We start from the raw sequence: 18419 nt of genomic DNA on the forward strand, positions 1-18419 counted from the left end.
TTCCCCACCTGCTTATGGTGGCGGTCCTTGAATGCAATGTAGCAACAGTATCTGTACAGGGGTTTACAGTTCTTCCGCATGCGGAATAGTAGTACTTCATGCTGATGTGCTTATTACTTTAATTCAAAAAGTGGCCCAGCGGCCTACACTAAGGAAGGGGAAACCTTTAACCTTTGTTTTAAGACTAACTCCAGGTGTGGGGTGAGCTTTCCCTATGCCTTCTAATAAACGAGTAAAACGCTCCTCCAGAGAGCTTGAGTGAAAAATGGGAGGTATCCGTCGGAAAAAGGAATAGAATAATTTAGCTATGCCTAGACTTTCTAAAGTATCATCCAAAATTTGTAATTACCCAGATTCCCACTTCATTTAATATCAAAAGCTCTCCTGTTTGATACTGACAGTACCTAAGCTGGTTTAAGCAATAACGGTTTTTTAACACTAATCACTTAAAAATGATCTTTACTAGAGGATGATCAGCAGGCACTGCCTCTCTTTAAATGTATTTATCCATTAAAAAGGCATTTATTATAGGTCTACTGTGAAGCAGAGAGGAGCTAGGCACCCGGAGAGCAATAGTTAAAAGACAATCCTTAGGAGAACCTACACCCCAATCTCTTAGCAAATGGTTCATGTCTTACAGCTGTGAGAGAACTGAAACTCAAAAGGTCTCTGTGCTCTGGCCCATCAGACCACATTTTTTTCTTAAGATGGCAGAGATAAAAGATACCATTCGAAGCAATCATAAGTTTCTGGGATCTTGATTTATTTCTAAAATCCATTTTGTAGTGAGAAAAAAGTTGCTATGAGTTAAAATATCAGCATTATGCCTGAGAGAAAATTTACAATTTTCTTCTTCAATCAACTGATATTGGAGAGGATAACAAATCTTCAGAAGAGTGGGTGAAAAGAGACCATATTGCAATTTAATTCTAGGCAGGAAACTTCCATCAGGGAAAAAAAAATCAGAATACGGACTGTCATTCATTCTCAGCCACTCAACAAATATTTGTTGAGAACCAAGGTAGGCACAAGGCCTACAAATATGAATGAGACAAAGGGCCTGCCTGGGAGAATTCACAGTCCAGCATGGAAAACAACCACCAAAATAAGAAACTGTAATATCTGCTAACATGTTCAGCTAGTACACACCAATCTGGCCATATTGGTGGTAGAATATTGAAATCCTTCTGTACCGATTGGGACAAAACCACTAATTTAAGTACCTCTTAAGTGCCCCTAACTCTCCCTGAGACACCTTAAATCTCCTTAGATCCAGCAATTGAAGGTTTACTGCCAGACACAGCAGAGAGCCTCCAGTGCCTTAAAGGTTGTTCACTATTTTTAATAACATCCCCTGCTTGCTATGTAAAAGGATACATATGTATAAGGTGCTAGGAGTGAATGATAAAGATCAGCACCCTCCAATAGAACCTTTGCAATGAGGGAAATGTTCTTTATCTCAGGAAGGATGTACAGTCACTGCTTACTGTATAGACCAGTTCTATACTGTATTTCGTGATAGTTTGGACCACTTCATGAATTATACTTTATATATTTTATTGTTTTTACAATTAGCTAGGATGCTCATTTGAAGCCCAGTACAAATAGTTTACATAAACAAAGGGACCCTAACATCACTTGGCTCTTATAACTGGAAAACCCAGGGATGATAGTGCTAGTTCCAGATTTTCCTAGACCCAGGAATTCAAAATCATCAGGACTTGAAAAATGTGTGTATATGTGTGTGTGTATGTGTTTCTCCATCCTCATCTTTTGGCAGTACTTTCCTCTGTGTTGTTTCCCTGTCCCCACATATATTCAGGCAGCTGTAGGCTTACCCCTCATCAGTACCAATGGAAGCAGAACCTCTCTGTCCCCATAAACATCAACTATGAAAGTACTGAACCTGAGTCTTGTGCCCATCTGGAAATGGTCATGGAAGCCAAAGGGATAGAATATGTTGCTTGGTCAGGTCTAGGTCACATGCCCACCCCAGAAGTCACTTCATCCATACCATGGGACCTGAGAAAGTGAAGGGCTATGTCCCCCCAAAAAAGTGAGATTCCCTCACAGGAAGAAGGGAGAATAATGCTGGACAAGCAAAACAAAAGATGTTTACGACACTTTCACACCGAAAAAAACTCTAACTTGAAAAAAGGTTTTATTATATTTCTGATAGTAAAAGTAAAGATGCTTATTGTAGAAAATTTGGAGAAAGGCAAAAATTAAAAAGAACAAAGCAAAGCAAAATCACCCAAGATATAATCATTGGAGAGTTCAATTGGGTATGATTCTTTCTAATTTTTTTTCCTGCTGAGGTGTGAGGTTGTTTTGTTTCTCCCTTGCATAATTTAAGATCTTAACTATATTTGCTAGTTTTCTATCCAGTGTTTTCACTACTTATAGCATGAGCATTGTCCCACATCATTAAAAAATCTTTGAAAACAATTTTAATGGCAGTATAATGTTTAATTTTATGATGTACCATAATGCTGGATGTTTAATCATTTCTGTATTGTATCATAAATTACTTGGTAATGGACATCTTTGTGAATAAAACTTCACTGCCTCTGATTATTTATATAGAATAGGTTTCCAGAAGTAGAATTACTTCTTCAAGGGTACAGTCTTTTTCAAATGTGCTACTTAATACCATTTGAAAGTCTTTTGTCCATTAACTTGAAAAATGTTTATATGATCTTCATTGAAGAATCAATTCTAACAATATATGGAGATAATATATTGTCTTTTTCTTTATTTTCTCCCTCCCTGAGATGACTTTCTCATCTGTTGGCTCACTATTTTTTTTTGCTCTGTTTGTTGTTTTTGCTCTTTCTCTGTTCATATGTTTGTTTGTTTTTTATTTAGGAGGTACCAGGAACTGAACCCAGGTCCTCCCGTGGGGGAGGCGGGCACTCAACTGCTCGAGCCACATCTGCTTCCTGCTCATTTGTCCTCATTGTCTGCTTGTTGTCTGCTTATAGTTTGTCTTCTTTAGGAGGCACTGGGAACTGAACCCAGGGCCTCCCATGTGGGAGGTGGGTGCTCAAGTGCTTGAGCCACATCTGCTCCAATATATGGTCTTGATTCAAACTTTCATTCAGTATTTATCAAACTGTCTATTGGGAAGCAGATTTGGCCCAGTGGTTAGGGTGTCCGTCTACCACATGGGAGGTCCGCGGTTCAAACCCCGGGCCTCCTTGACCTGTGTGGAGCTGGCCCACGCACAGTGCTGATGAGCGCAAGGAGTGCCGTGCCACATGGGGGTGACCCCACAAGGGAAGCCCCATGCGCAAGGAGTGAACCCCATAAGGAGAGCCGCCCAGTGTGAAAGAAAGTGCAGCCTGCCAGGAATGGCACTGCTGCACACACAGAGAGCTGACACAATAAGATGACACAACAAAAAGAAACACAGATTCCCGTGCCGCTGACAACAACAGAAAGTGGACAAAGGAAAACACACAGCAAACAGGCACAGAGAACAGACAACTGGGATGGGGGCGGAGGGGAGAGGAATAAAATAAATAAACAAATCTTTAAAAAAAAAACTGTCTATGTACCAGATGCACTATATCCCATCCTAGGAATTTAAAGTGAGACAAGGTACAGACCCATCATAGGATTTACAGTGAAAGAGATTCATAAAGGCACCAAAGATTAAATTGTGAATGAGGACTGTAACGGAGCTTGGCACAGGGAGATGTTTGAATAAGAAGAGCCCCTAAATCCTATGTAAAGTGATCTCATGGTGCTTCCTGATGGAGGAGGCAATTAGATCTTGAAGGATCAGGAGGAGTTTGATCAGCAAAAGGGGAAGCAGGGAGGGAGGAGATATGGCTCAAGTGGTTGAGCCTCTGCTTCCCACAGGAGATCCCAGGTTTGGTTCCCCATGCCTCCTAAAAACAAAACAAAAGAAATGAAAAAACCAACTCAGGGGAGCCAATGTGGGACTCAGGAGTTGAGCACCAGCTTCCCATATACAGGGTCCCGGATTCAATCCCCAGCCCCCAGTACCTCAGAAAAAAAAAGCGGGGGAAGCAGGGAGAGAACAATGTTCAAGCAGTGGGAACTGCACATGCAAAGTGCTGGTAGCACGAAGAATGAGAAGAACTACAACTAGTACATCATAGTGAGGAAAAGGGAGCTTGTGGGGAGGGTGAGAGTTTAGACCACTGAGGTAAATAGGAAATACCAAGAAATGTGAACCTCATCCTTTGAGCTATGAAAAGTCATTCAAGGACTTTAAACTGGAGGTTGATGTGATAAGATTTACATTTTGGAAAGATAGTGGGGAAGCTCAGGGAAGGGTAGGTTGAAAGGAGAACAAAGCTCAAGGCAGGAAGAAAATAGCGAGGTGCCTAATGCAGTGACTCCCCAGGAGAAATAGTGAACTGAATTAAGACTGTGGAGGTGAGTGTGGTGAGAAGGAATGAACAAGAAGTGTTAAGTAGACTCAGTGGGACTCAGGGTGACCAACGGGATATGGAAGGTGAGTGGGCAGGACTCTAGGGTGGTGCCCGATTACTGGTATGAATGACAACGTGCTTCTCTTCAGTAAGACATGGAAGGTCAGTGTGTAGGGGAAGATGAAGGATTAAGACTTGAACCTGTTGGGTTTGACACAGGGTAGATTTCTCAAAAGCAAGATATGCAGGAGCTCAGCCTAGCGTGGGGCTGAAGGATGGTGGCTGCAGCCTTAGGTTTAGAGCGTCCATTACAAGGAAAGCAAAAGGCAGATGGCAGCGCCCTGGGGACCCCAGAGGACAGGGAGAAGAGGGTATCACAAAGGAGCTTGATAAGCAGAATCACAAAGGCAAAAAAAGATAGGGAGATTTTCGGGAAAGTGGGAGTGTTCAACTATTCCCTATCACAGTTGGGAGATCAAATAAGATAAAGACAGAAAAGCAACAACCAGAGTTTGTAATCATAATAAGAATGAACTGGTACTATTCTGAGTTCTTTACCTGCACTGACTCATTTAATCCTCAAAATAACAATGAGGTAGGTTCTCTTACTCTTTCTCCATTTTATAGTCAAAGAAACTGAGGCACAAGGAAGTTATGTAAGTTGCACAAGGTTCAAAGCAAGATTTGAACCCTCAGCAGGCTGACTCCTTAGCTCCTGTGCTTACTGTAGTATCTCAATTTTCTAGTTAATAACCTAGAGGTTTTTGATGGCTTTACACCTACACTCACGTGCAAACACACACACACACACAGAATCAGTGGAGACATAATTCAGGCTGCAAGGAGTTGTGCAGTAAATGAGAAGTGAAGAAGTGGACCAGGTGAGTCTATTCCTTGAAAAGTTTTCAAGAAGCTAGGTGGGATAAGGAGGTGGGGTGGGGGAGGGAGAAAGGAGTACAAGAGAGCAGCAGAGATTGGGTCGCCCTGAGCAGTTTGTAGACTGACGTGAAAGCACCAAGAGACAGAGATCTTTTTTTGTTTTTAAAGATTTATTTTTCCCCCACCCTGCTGTTTTTGCTGTCAGTGTGCATTCGCTGTGTGATCTTCTGTATCTATTTCTCTTTCTTGTCTTCTCATCTTTATCCTCTAGCATTCAGAGGGATTCGATCCTGGGGACCTCTGATGTGGAGAGAGGTTCCCTGTCAATTGCGCCACCTCAGTTCCTGGTCTCTGCTGCGCTTCCCTTTGACTCTCCCCTTCGTCTTTCTTTTGTTGTGTGGTCATCTTGCTATGTGACTTATTTGCATGGGCACTGACTCACTGTGAGGGCACTGGCTCACCACTTGGGCACTTACATGGGTACGTGGCTCACCACGCGGGCACGCATGCAGGCACTGGCTCACCATACAGGCACCCTTTCTCTTCTTATTCACCAAGAGGTTCCAGGGATTTAACCCGGGTCCTCCTGGGAGGCATTATCACTTGATCCATATCTCCAACCCGATGAAAGAGAGGATGACTGGAAAAGGGGAGATGGAAACAGGATCTAAAACCAAGATGGAGGAATGAATGTTGGAAAACAGAAGGGAAGCGTCTAGTGAGAAATTGGGGAAGGGGTGGTAGGTAGGGGCAAAATGCTGGCCACTTCAAAACATTTAGTCTTATAAATACAGTTTTTAGTACTTAAAATATGATACCAAGATTACTTTGTCAATGTGATCAATCACTTTTGCTGAAAATCTCCTACAACTTGGGCACTGTACAAGGAAACAAACAACAACACCCAAAAAAATATACAGGTCTTCTTATCTAAATCCAAGCTGCTTCCCAGAATTAGGTGGAAGATTTCTAAACTTCAGAGTCACATTCAAGTTCCAGAAATCCCCACAGTACCTCTTCAGACACAGCTTATGTCATATCTTTCTTTGCCTTATATTAGAATTATTTGTAATCTTGTCACAGCCTCTCCACGAAATAATAAATTCCTTGAGGAACTGAGCTATATCTCACCTGTGGGTCATGCTGAAGAGACTGCCCAAAGCAAGAGCATGCACATACTAGGCACTGCATGTTTGCAAAACTGAATTATTGACAAATTATGCATCTGGGTGCTTTTTCCTGTATTTCTTATTTCATCAAAATTTGCTTTTGCTCCAAGAAATCCAACCTCTTTAAAATTTATTATCATAATTTTATATAATCCATCTCTGTCAATCTTATGCTGAACTCCATGACCTTTACACCTTTTTACATCTCTTTCTGATCTGATAAAGAAGTCACATTGCATTGATATCAGCTATAAGAACAGGTAAGAAAACCTTGCTCTAAGACTAAATATCTTAAATGGCTGAGTAAATACAAGGAGTAAACAAGTGTTTAACACATAAAAGAGTATAGATAAATCAGGTTTCCTGACTGGTTTGGGAGTGAATGGGCAGAATTATTTGATCTACGAGCATTTCTTAAAATTCGTACATAAATGACCTCAGATTAGGGAACTACCCTCACTCTTGATTGATACAGACTATTTCCACAATGGAAAGACAGCAATATGGCCTTGTTACTCCAGAGCTGTAGCATAAACCATTCCCTGCAGCAGAAGTGGATATAGTCATAGCTCATCCACAGTCTCCAGAGGTGAAAGTGACTCTGGAGATAGGGTATGTGCTTGGCAGGGATGGGAACAAGAGGTAGTACATAAAGGGGAAAGGTAAAACATACCTGCTGTTTGAGCTCATGTAACTAGGGTGGTCATATAATGTATCATCCAATCTGAGACCCTTTTGAAAGTGCAAGGGGATAATGGGCATAAATCAGGCAATCTGAGATAAATGAGTAGCCTAAGTATTGACATTACAGTAACCTCTGCTGCTACCTACTTTTCAGCTATGAATCAGTTCTCTTCTACCCCAACCTCCAAAGACCCTTTAGGAAAGAACCACCTTGGAGATGTGGCTGCAAGAACTGAGTCCTTCTGACATCAACTTGGAAGAGGGTATGAGCACAAAGAGAGCAAGTGCCCATTTTAAGAAAAAATTGCAAAAACAGCTATAGCATTGACTTGCACATTAAAAATAATAATAATTCCTGGCCAAAATAATAATCATTATGATCATCATCATCATCATTATCATAAAGGTTATTATATTATACCTGCCATAAATGACCAGAACTACTCACCTTTCTCCTAACAAAAATGTCTTTAAAACTTATTAATGGGTCATAACCATGTCAAGATAGGATAATAAGAGCTAATGTTTCTTGAGTAATTATGATGTTTCCTGTGTTATCGAAGTGTTTGCATTATAATTGCATTTCTTCTTCACAAGAGCCTTTGGAGAGAGGTCTATTAGCAGTCCCATCTTAGAGAAGGAAAGTAGGTACTAATAGTACAAGTAACTTTCTTAAAATCACCTGGTTAAGTAAGTGGTGGAAGTAGGACTAGAACTCAACCACCCTATGAATAAACCTCTCCCTCTGCACCATGGAACAGTATTGTTCCACTTTTCAACTTCACCCTTGAGTGTTCAGAATCAGAGGGAAGGATTGTTTCTTAACCATTCCCACAGTGTCTTACACTTGAAAAACATTCAAAAATTCCTTGCTGCTGGGAAGCAGATGTGGCTCAAGTGATAGAGTTTCCACCTAACATATAGGAGGACCCAGGTTCCATTCCTGGGGACCTCCTGGTGAAAAAGAAGAAGAGAAAGCATAGCCTGTATAGCAAACCAGTGCCTGTGCAAGTAAGCCATGCAGCAAGATGATGATGCAACCAAAGAGAGATGAAGGAGAGAGTCAAGGTAAAGCACAGCAGAGACTAGGTGAGATGGCACAGCTAACAGGGAACATCTCTCCACATCAGAGTTCCCCAGGATCATATCCCTGTGAATCCTAGAGGAGAAAAAATGAGAACAAAAGAGACATAGATACAGAATATCACACAGCTAATGGGGAGGGGGAAGGGAGGAATAAATAAATAAATAAATAAATAGATCTTTTTAAAAAATTTCCTTGCTGCTAACTAAAAATAAAAGTATGCAGCAAATGAGGCATTTTGAACACTGGGATATATGATGATATTAAGGACTCATTGCTATTAATATTTTTAATATCCGATCATAACCTTGTGGTAATTTAAAATAGAGTCTTTTAGGGATATATACAGTATTTGTGATGAAATGATATGATGTCTGGGATTTGATTCAAAATTATCCATTGGGGAGTGGGAGGTGGGGAGTGGGTGGGGCTATAGATGAAGCAAGATAAAAGTGTTTTATGGTTGTTGAAGTTGGGGGGGGGGCATGGTAGTTCATTATACGATTGTCTGTGTTTAACTTTTTCACCATAAACGGTTTTTAAAATTGTCTGTGGTACTTAACCAAGTGGAAGAAGCCCAAGGGAAGGGCTGAAGACAAAAAGCGCAGGGTAGTGAAATAATCAAATTTATGCTCCTGTGTAGATTTCAGCCTTGCCCAAATTCCTTAAATGCTCTGGGGCCCAGTGTCCTCTCAAAATGAGAGGTTTGCCCTTGACCATCTCTGAGGTCCCATCCAGCTCTAAAATTTTATGATTCTCTGATTTGAAGGCAAATGTTAGAGGGGAAATAAAATTCACCAACTTCTTGCACTATCGGCCAAGAAGAGATGCTAAAAGCACCCCTCCTTTTCTCTTTATTCTTCTTCAAGCACTAAACCCCTTGCCTTCATTCCTCTCACTCCCTTGTTTTGTGACATTGGGCAAGCTATTTAACCTCTCTGTGCTTCGGTTGCCTCATCGGTAAAATGGTGAAAATAGGGTCGCCATCACCTTATAGGGTTGTGATGGGAGTTACATAAAACATATGTAAAGTGCTAAGAGCAGTGCCTGGCACATAGTAAGCACTCAATAAATGACAGATATTTTTTATGATCCTGCTTTTATAGCTAACAAAACTAATTGTGGCTCAATGAAGACAAGTGATTTAGCCAAAGTCTATCAGTAGACATTTAAACGCAAGCTTTCTGACCATAAATCCAGTGTTGCTTCCACTCAATTACCCTCTGAGGGCATTATTATGACAAATAGCAATTACGAAAAATTACACTAGACAGCAATCCAGAAGGATCAGGTACTACCCTAAGACTCCAGCAGTCAGCAGAAACTAAGTTAACATTTATTGTGAACACAAAAACTTAGTCTGAGTCGCAGACTGCTGCCTCTGGGTCCCGAGCCAGCCAGCCTCTCTCTCAGACAGCTTGGAGCCCGCCACAGCGCTGGGTGGCTGAAAGGTAAATTACACGAGCCAGCAAGAGCCAGCCCTGTTCAGAGAGGGGGACAGGGGCATTTTTTGTGTGTTTGCATTCTGCAGAGTTTCTTAATCTTCAACACTGGGCCCCTTGGAAAGAAATATGGCCCTCTGAGCAGGCTGACCTGGAACTATTTTTCAAAGAACAACTTATTATGGTAATTTTTCTAGCAGCTCTACTATCATCAACCCCTCCTCCCCTTTTCAGCATGAATCCATCATTTCGGGATTATTTTTTTTAAATAATGCTTTTAGAGATGTTATGTGCCAGAGAAATAAGATGGATCTCTATTTGTTCTCATAGAGTTTAAAGATATGTTGTTAAAGGATAAAGTCACAGAATAATATGTGGGGAATGACTCAATTTATGTTAAATATCAGATTGAATCACATGATGTAACTGGTAAGGCAACCATTTTGGGCCCAACTAAAACAGCTATTTTATATGGTTCCACCTAATATATAAATGTATCTCTGAAAGGATACACACCAGACAGTTAACAACATCTGTCTCTGGCCAGGGGGATAGAATCGGGCAATAGGGAAGGTGAGAGAAGGAGCTCACTTCTTCCTCCATTTGTTTCTGTACTATTTGAACTTTAACTCAAATATGTTCATATATTACTCTTATGTTTTAAAAAAATAAAAAAAAAATACATTGCTATTTTCCAAGTTTAGCTAATTCAAATATTTTGGGGAGATAACCTTAGGAATTAAGAAAGATTTATGCCCAATGAAACATTCCCGTCCTCAAATGCTACTGTTTTGTTTACGCTAGGGCTACACACTTTCAGGTTCCCACTTAAATCTAAGTTAAATATATAAAACCTAAATTGAATTTTGTGTTTTTCTGTCAGTGTGACTATTTACTTGTTTATTTTATTTCATTGTTTTTGGAGGGGAGAGGAGTGGGGGATAGTCCTCTTTTCAGTGGGAGAAAGCGTCTCTAGCCCCTTGATGAGTGGGCTGGGGCCCTCCTACGAGTTTGAGTTGGACCCCGTGTTCCTCCTGACTCACCACTGTGCCTTGGCACTTCTCACTCTCTATTAAAATTCCCCATTTACTTCTCTGTGTCTCCCAAACCTCTACAACAAGCCACTGGAAAACAAACCCATGTCTGTTCACTCCCCCCATAGCATAGAATGCCCAGCACAATAGAAGTTCATCAACATTTGCTAAATGAATGAGAGCTGGCATGCATTGGGGGGGTCAAGTCTTTTCATCAATTGTTCATTTTTTATCTTAAATCAAGAAAATACATGCTATGATTTTAACAATGGCTGAGCAGAGCTTTGAAGAATTGCTCATGTAATTGTTCAAGGGCAAAGAGCTAAAAGCAAATCAGAAACTTCTTCATGTGTCGTTCAAAGACCACTAACACTTCAACATGTATTAAACGTTAATAAACAGCTATTTGGGTCAGTGGGTTAAGTAATAGTGATGGTGGAAGGTGAGAGGTGAAGAAATACACAGAAATTACATTTGGGAATGTCTTGGCTCACCAGAGTGAAACTTGTATAATAGCATTCAAGTGATTTAACCAGGTTATCTTTTTCCTTTTCTCATACAGCAGGCTTCAGGCTTGGTGCAGTGACAACATTCTCTGTTTACTTAGACATCTGCAGAGCCTGGTAAAAATGGGAAAATAGCAGGTAGTATCCAAGGGCTGGGTCACCTTTTTCTCCTTAGTGAAAGCAAAAAGGAAAATCACTAGATTTAACAAAATGGTCAGGAACTGATTATTCCTTCCCTTGCCCTGCTGTTTGCATTTAACCATTTTTCTACACATTTTCATAAAGGCCAAGGAAAGAAACAAAGAGATTCCATAAGTGCAAAGTTGCTTGCTTCTTAGCAGCAATATTGACTATAATACCAACAGCTAGTACTTCTTGAGCACACACTCTTACCAGCACATGACTTTATATCACTGATTCTCAAGTAGGGTGTGCATTTTGCCCACCAGGGAACATTGGGCAATGCCTGGAGACATTTTTGTCTGGAGGGGTTGCTGCAGGGGTTTAGGGGCCAAGAACATTGCAAAACATCCTACAACACACAGGACGGCTCCCCACATTAAAGAATTACCTGGCCCAAAATGTCAATAGTGCCAAGGAAGAGAAACTCTGCTCTATATGAAATGCGTCCTCTAAAACTTAAAACTTACCTCTATTTTAGAGAGGAGGAAACTGAGGCAAAGAAAGGTTAAGTAGTGTTGTCCAGATCCCACAGCTCACAAACGGTTGAGCAGCTTTGCAGGTCAAGCTTGTCTACCATGGAGGGCTTAACCTTGACAACAGTGTCTGGGAGGGAAAGGGACAGATAACCTTGGGTTTTCAGTGGATTTTATCATTAAATAGAGAATTGCAGCCATGAGGCCCTGGTGTCCATCACTGTCGCCCTTTAGGAACTTGGAAGCAAGGACTTTCACTCCACCTCTTCTCTTTGCTCAGGATATGAACTCTGTGTAGTAACTGCTCTTTGTCACCTTTCCAGCTGAAGCATTCTGAAACTGCATTATTTTTTATTACTATAATACTGCTTTATGATTAGCCCTATTAATATTAATAAACATATTCATAAAGCAGTGTGTGAACAGTCTTCGAAAATAATAAAAGATCAACAAAATAGTGAGATATTATATTCAGCCTTTTCTCATTCCATGGTGCTGTTTTCAGCCAGGCCTATCAGTGGACAAAATGTGTCCCAAGTTATGTGAAATTCATAAAACAGCCTTATATTCTTTATAAACTGTCATTTTCCATATTTTACACGAAGTGAACTTTTAATTACTCTAGTACAATAATACCAGACCCAGTCATAAGACATTTCACATGGTTGCAATTCTATTTCAAATGTAAGGGCTCACTTGTCCCTTCAAAGTCTCCTGAAAATGAAGCATTTTCCGTGAGGCTTAAACAGTGTCTTTATATATGGACCAATGTAAAACACTAAAAATAGTAGTATATGTCATGTTTGTTTTTTGTTTTTGCACTTCTCAGTGGGTTATGCTTCATTCCTACTTCTTTTCCATAACCACATTTCTTGTTTATTAGTTTGCTACGACATTTAACTAGATAGTTTCCATTCCATGTGTCTTACCACACTCTCAGCTATCTGTAGCTGAAGAGAACAAGGATTAAGGGTCATTCCATCCCCAAACTGCATCTGAAAATATTAGAATCAACTGCTTCCATACCCAAAGCTTGTAGTACAGCCTCTGAAATACTGCAGGATTGCTTTGAATACAGTGAAAGAGGAAAAAAGGAGGAGGAGGAAAAGGCCACCAGAAAATTCAAAGAGGTGTGTGAGGGTAGTCCTTAAATAACTGCACTGTGGTTATGTTTTACTTATACTATTTTTTAATGAAAGAGTATATTAGAATAAAATAATATATATGTGTGTATATACACACACACATCTCATTTTAACAAGAGAATTCAATTTATTGGGAGGGGTCTTACCCAAATCTTAACATTCAATAAACATTAAACCATGTCATTGATCAAAATACAAATTAATAGATATTTTATTTTGTAGATTTAAGGCAGAAAATAATAACAAACTCAAGTTAGAAACCTCAAATAACATTGACTCTTCTCCCCTCACACCAGCCTCTCCAATCCATGCTGCACACTGTGGGGAGAGTTACTTTTCTAAAATAAAAACATGATAATTCCAATGCTTGGCTAAAAAACCTTCAATGACTCACTATTTCCTAAAAATAATGTTCCAATGCCTTAGCAAGGCATGCAAGACCCTTCTCAATCTGACTAACTTGGTTTTCTAGCCTCACTTTTTGCCAATTCTCACTCCTTTTTATGTCTCTTCTCACCCGAGAAGCTTCAACTCCAGTCGCAGGAAACCACTGAAGATTCTCCAGACACACAACACTAGCGTCAGGCCCTTCTCCTAAATGTTCCTTGTCATTTCACCATCCAGCTCAACCCACCCTTCAAGGCCCAACCTAACCCACAGTATCCTGGGACCAGTTTTACCCATCTTCTGTAGCATAGAATTATGCACATAATTGGGGATGAAGAAATGTTTGATATGAATTGCATGAAGTGATTATAGGTATTGTGCTCTTGACACTAATTTGCATTGGGAAGCTTAAGAATATCCGTACTAGCCACTCTTAGCATTTGGCCAGTTTTAAATGAGTTTAGGTGGCCGTGGTGTGAAAAGCATATCCTGAATATGTTGGTCCCTTCAAAAATTGTAAGATCTGGTTAATTCATAACCACGGCTATATTAGCTCAATAATATCCCAAACACACATCTTTCAACCCTAACTTCTCTACCTTTACTGTTTAAGATGCTCCTGAAAAAGCTAAAAATTTTTCCCACTTTTGTTTTTCCAGAAAAGCCACTTCCTTTCAGTAATTCCAGTCATACGGTAATTATTATATTGGTACAAGGATTTTGGGCTCAGTGTCATACCATTTTCATTCTATTTTGCACAACCTGGTAATTTAGTAATGTCTTCACTCTTGGTGGAACTGCATGAAACCAATGGTTCAAACACTGAGCCTAAATAAGACCCACTTGGGCACATTGTCCTTAGTAATTTGTAAACAGGAATTTTAGCTCCTTGGACAATTTTTGAAGAAAATAGCCACCACATTCCTTTACTCCCCTACTCTTTTGCTTCCTCCTTCAGGAGTCTCTAAGCCCTGAAAAGGGATCAACAGAAACTGTTTTCCTAACTCAAAAATTATGGAGGTAAAAGCAGCTGCTGAGGGTGACAATCAGGCACAGGCCTGGTTAAAGGATGCACTGCTTGGATGCAATCTAGAGAGCCAAGGAATGCTCTTGGGGCAAGAGCGTATATCACCAACCTTCACGGGTGACAGGCAGGAGTAGATGTATGAACAGTTGATGGGTGAGAGGGTAGGCTGCTGTTGGAATATAAGTGCTTGTGCCCTTTTAAAAGGAACAAACACGGCTCTACCCATCTGACTGTCGATGGCTCAGAATTGGAGGCCCAGAGTTGCCCAGAATATCCACTTTTTGAAAAGAAGATGTTAATCCAGATTATCGGGACACTCACTGAAATTCATTTTCAAACACCATGTAGGTCCAAACAAAAATAACTCTGCGAGTTGTGTAGATGTGGCCTGGGACCGCCAGTTTGCAATCTTGTCTTACAGACATTTGTTCTGCTTCCTTCATTTTAAAGACGGGTAATACTGCAGCCCGCAGAGATGATTTCATACAGCTGGTCAGAAGCTAGAAAATGACTAGAATCCAAGTCATCTGACTGCTGGGCCCATTACCAACATTTACCTAGGATTAGGGATGTGAATCTGAAACCACCTAGTGCAAGGTAAGGAGCAATTCACCCGGAGGGCTCTTGCCTTTTTCAGAACAAATGTTCCAAATTCACCTAAATTTGAAGGAGGTCAATTCCATCCGTGTCCCTCTCACGTCTCTAAAATCGTCTGAAACTAGACCAATACTACCCTAATGATCATTCACACCTGAGGAGCTTAATAAAATACAGATGTCCAGGTTCAAACCTAGAACTAAGCAATGAGACTCTCCAGCAACACCTGCATATTAAGCAAGCTCCCGCAATAATTTCGAAGCTTGGCTGCTCTAGGATGGGGGGTCAATGTGGAAACAGACCAGGAATTCCAGATTAACCCCAGCACAAGGTTGTGGTCCTTGAAAATGGAGCAGTACTATGATTCCATTGAGTGATTAGGGTTGATTCTTTCCCCATGTTTTAAAAAGTGTTCTTTTCAAATTCCTCAAATTCTTGTTTTCTCACACTTTTATGGGGGGTGGTAGGGTGAACCAAACCCTATGTGGTAAAACTTGTGATTTTCAGTTGTTCTAAAGCGTGATATTTTTATTCAGGAATGAACCTGAACAGCTGCAATGTACTACATAATTAAATCATGAATGATAAATTCCTCATAAATTATACTCAAACATTTTTTATAATTTTAATAGTTCTTTTTTAAAAAATATAATCTGTAAACATTTAAATGGAAGCAATGAATTAGATTTCAAAATAGATGAGTAATTTTAGGCTGTGACATCCATTTTCATAGCCTTCCAGTTTATTTTAAGGGACAATTAGTAGCACTTGTAAAAATGTATCTAATTGCTGGGCTAAATCAAACTCCACAGTACTGGATGTTTTTACCCTCATCAGGCCTATTTTTGCCACAGTGACCAGAAAAACAAGAAAATAGAGGTAAGAAATAATCTAAAAGCAAAAATGTTTATTAAAAAACTTAATTATCATTTTTAATTCGGCCAAGATTACTTGGACCAATAATGCGTTTCTAAGCCTCATAAATCAATTCTAATTTTGATCCTACATGGCCCAAGTATTTCCTGATCAAATGTAACTTGAACTCCTTTATATCACTTTCAGTTATATCTATTGTTTTCAAATGTCCAGATAAAAACTCCGGTTCCCTTCTATGATGATGATGGATGATGATGGCAATGGTGATGGTGATTGTGCTACTGTTAACTCATCAATGGATCGAATATGCAGTTTGATTTGTCAGGGCACTAGATGTTTGCTAACTTTCAAGGTATATGACCCAGTAATAGATTTCAATATTGCCTATATGCAGTTTCTTCTCTTCTTTGGAAGTTGGGGATATGGTGCCCATAAGTAAGTCTGACCTGCTTTAGCTTAGTCCTGAGAGGAAAAAAATCAAGTTTAGGTTCTTACTCTATGCCCTGAATTTAACAACATAGAAAATATCAAGGGTAAATAATTTCTATTCCCACCACTGCCAACAGTACCACTTGCTGAGAGCTTTGAACAAATCTCTGAAGCCTTGATGAAGCCTAATTCCATCTCGAGCTTGTACAAATATTCCTTGAGTTCATTCTTCATTTCAGATGGATTTGCAGATGGGATTCTATGTTTACCTAGTTTAAAAAGCCCCCACTCTTATTTTCAGGGTTATTGTAAGGAGGCAGAATCTTTCTGTGAATACAAACAGGAAAGGTATGCCACAGAGCTAAAGTAGATGGAGAGGTCTTGTCCAAAAGGGATAGCTGCTACCCAGCCTCAGCCAATTGTGCCATGTGGCAGAGGCCCCTGTATGGCTAGATCTGGCTTTTCAAGAAAAGTTGGCTTCAGGATTTTTATAAGAAATCCCCCAATCTTTAAATATTAGCAAAGGATTTGAAACAATTTAAAAATACAACCAGGTCAAACAATACACATCTTTGGGCCACTTCAAGCCCGTTTGCAAACTCTCTATTATAAGATCCATCAATTGGTGGGTTTATAAACTCAGAACTAAATCACTTTAGAAATTCAGCCTGAATAGCATTTTTATAACAGCAGTAGAAGGCCTACTACGTGCTAAACACTATTCTAAATACTGGAGGTGTAGCAATGAAAAAACAGGCAAAATGATGCTGACATTCTAGCATATATTCATATTCATGGAATCCACAATGGACTAGACAACAAAGCACAAGGAATTGAGGAGTGGGAAAAAAACTCAATGAAATTTAGAAATGGGTGATTTTAACAGACACTTTAGCATGTAATATAGAGTTATAGAATTTTAAAAGTAGACTACTTCATGGAAAATGCAGCCACATTTAAAGTGCCTCATTAGAATTAAGTGTTACTTTATTCAACAAATATTTAAGTCCCTACTTTGTGCTTTGCTATGTGCTAAGCAGAAAAGATGTAATAGTGAACAAGAAAAACATGACTTTAGCCCTCTACGTTCAAGCACAAGAAGAGAAAATAAATCAGAAAAAAAGAAAAATAAAATAATAACAAATTATGATAAATGCTATGTGACAGCTGAAGCTGGGTGGATACCAGAAAATCATGGCCTTAAAGTGAATCCATTCCTGTGCATGTAAATGTATTACAGGTGGAACCTTTTGATTAAATTACTTAGTAAAGGGTCTTTGATTAGGTTGCATGACCCAGGGTATGTCTTAACCCTCTTATTGGAGTCCTTTATATAATCAGGCCAGTGCTTGCCCAACCAAACAACTGGACACAATGACCTAGTCAAGTTGACACATGAAGTTAACCATCACCATTTAAAAAAGGACTAAAATAGATAATAGTGACAAGCAGGATAAGCCTAATTTAAGTAGGATAGTCAGCGAAGTTCCTGAGGAGTTACATTTAGTTTGAGGTCTAATGAATAAGAAAGGGACTTAACTTGAAAGAAGAGGGTAGTGGTAAAGGTAAAACCCAACGGAGCTTTTTAAGTAAAAGAAGCAGTATGTGCAAAGGTCCTGGGGCCAGAAAGTGCTTACTTAGGAAACTGAAGTCTAGTGGGACAAGAAGATAGTGGGTTAAGCCTGGAGGGACAAAAAGGGCCAGACCACACAGGACTAGGCATTCATAGAAAGGAGCCTCAGGTTTACTGTAAGGGAAGGGAAGTTACTTATCCCCTGGCTGCTGTGTGTTGGAAAAACACACATGAAGCAGGCAAGCATTGACGCAGGAAGAACAATTAGGAAGTCACTGTAAATATTTGTCTCAGTAAAAGATGATGCTGTTTGATGGTGATACTAGAGATAGAAAGAAGGGAATAGATTTCAGATATATTTTGTTTGGGGAGTTTCCCTCAAGTCCCATGACTGCCCATTCTTATTTTTTTTCTGGGGAATAAAAATCAAAAGGTTTAAAGCCAACCAAGTCCTCTGATATGGAAAGTCTGTACGGGAAATGTACAGTCCACACAGGCCTACCAATAATATCTCTGTGAACTGAC

This window comes from Dasypus novemcinctus, chromosome 1 (assembly GCF_030445035.2).
Source record: "Dasypus novemcinctus isolate mDasNov1 chromosome 1, mDasNov1.1.hap2, whole genome shotgun sequence".
In the NCBI taxonomy this organism is placed as follows: Eukaryota; Metazoa; Chordata; class Mammalia; order Cingulata; family Dasypodidae; genus Dasypus; species Dasypus novemcinctus.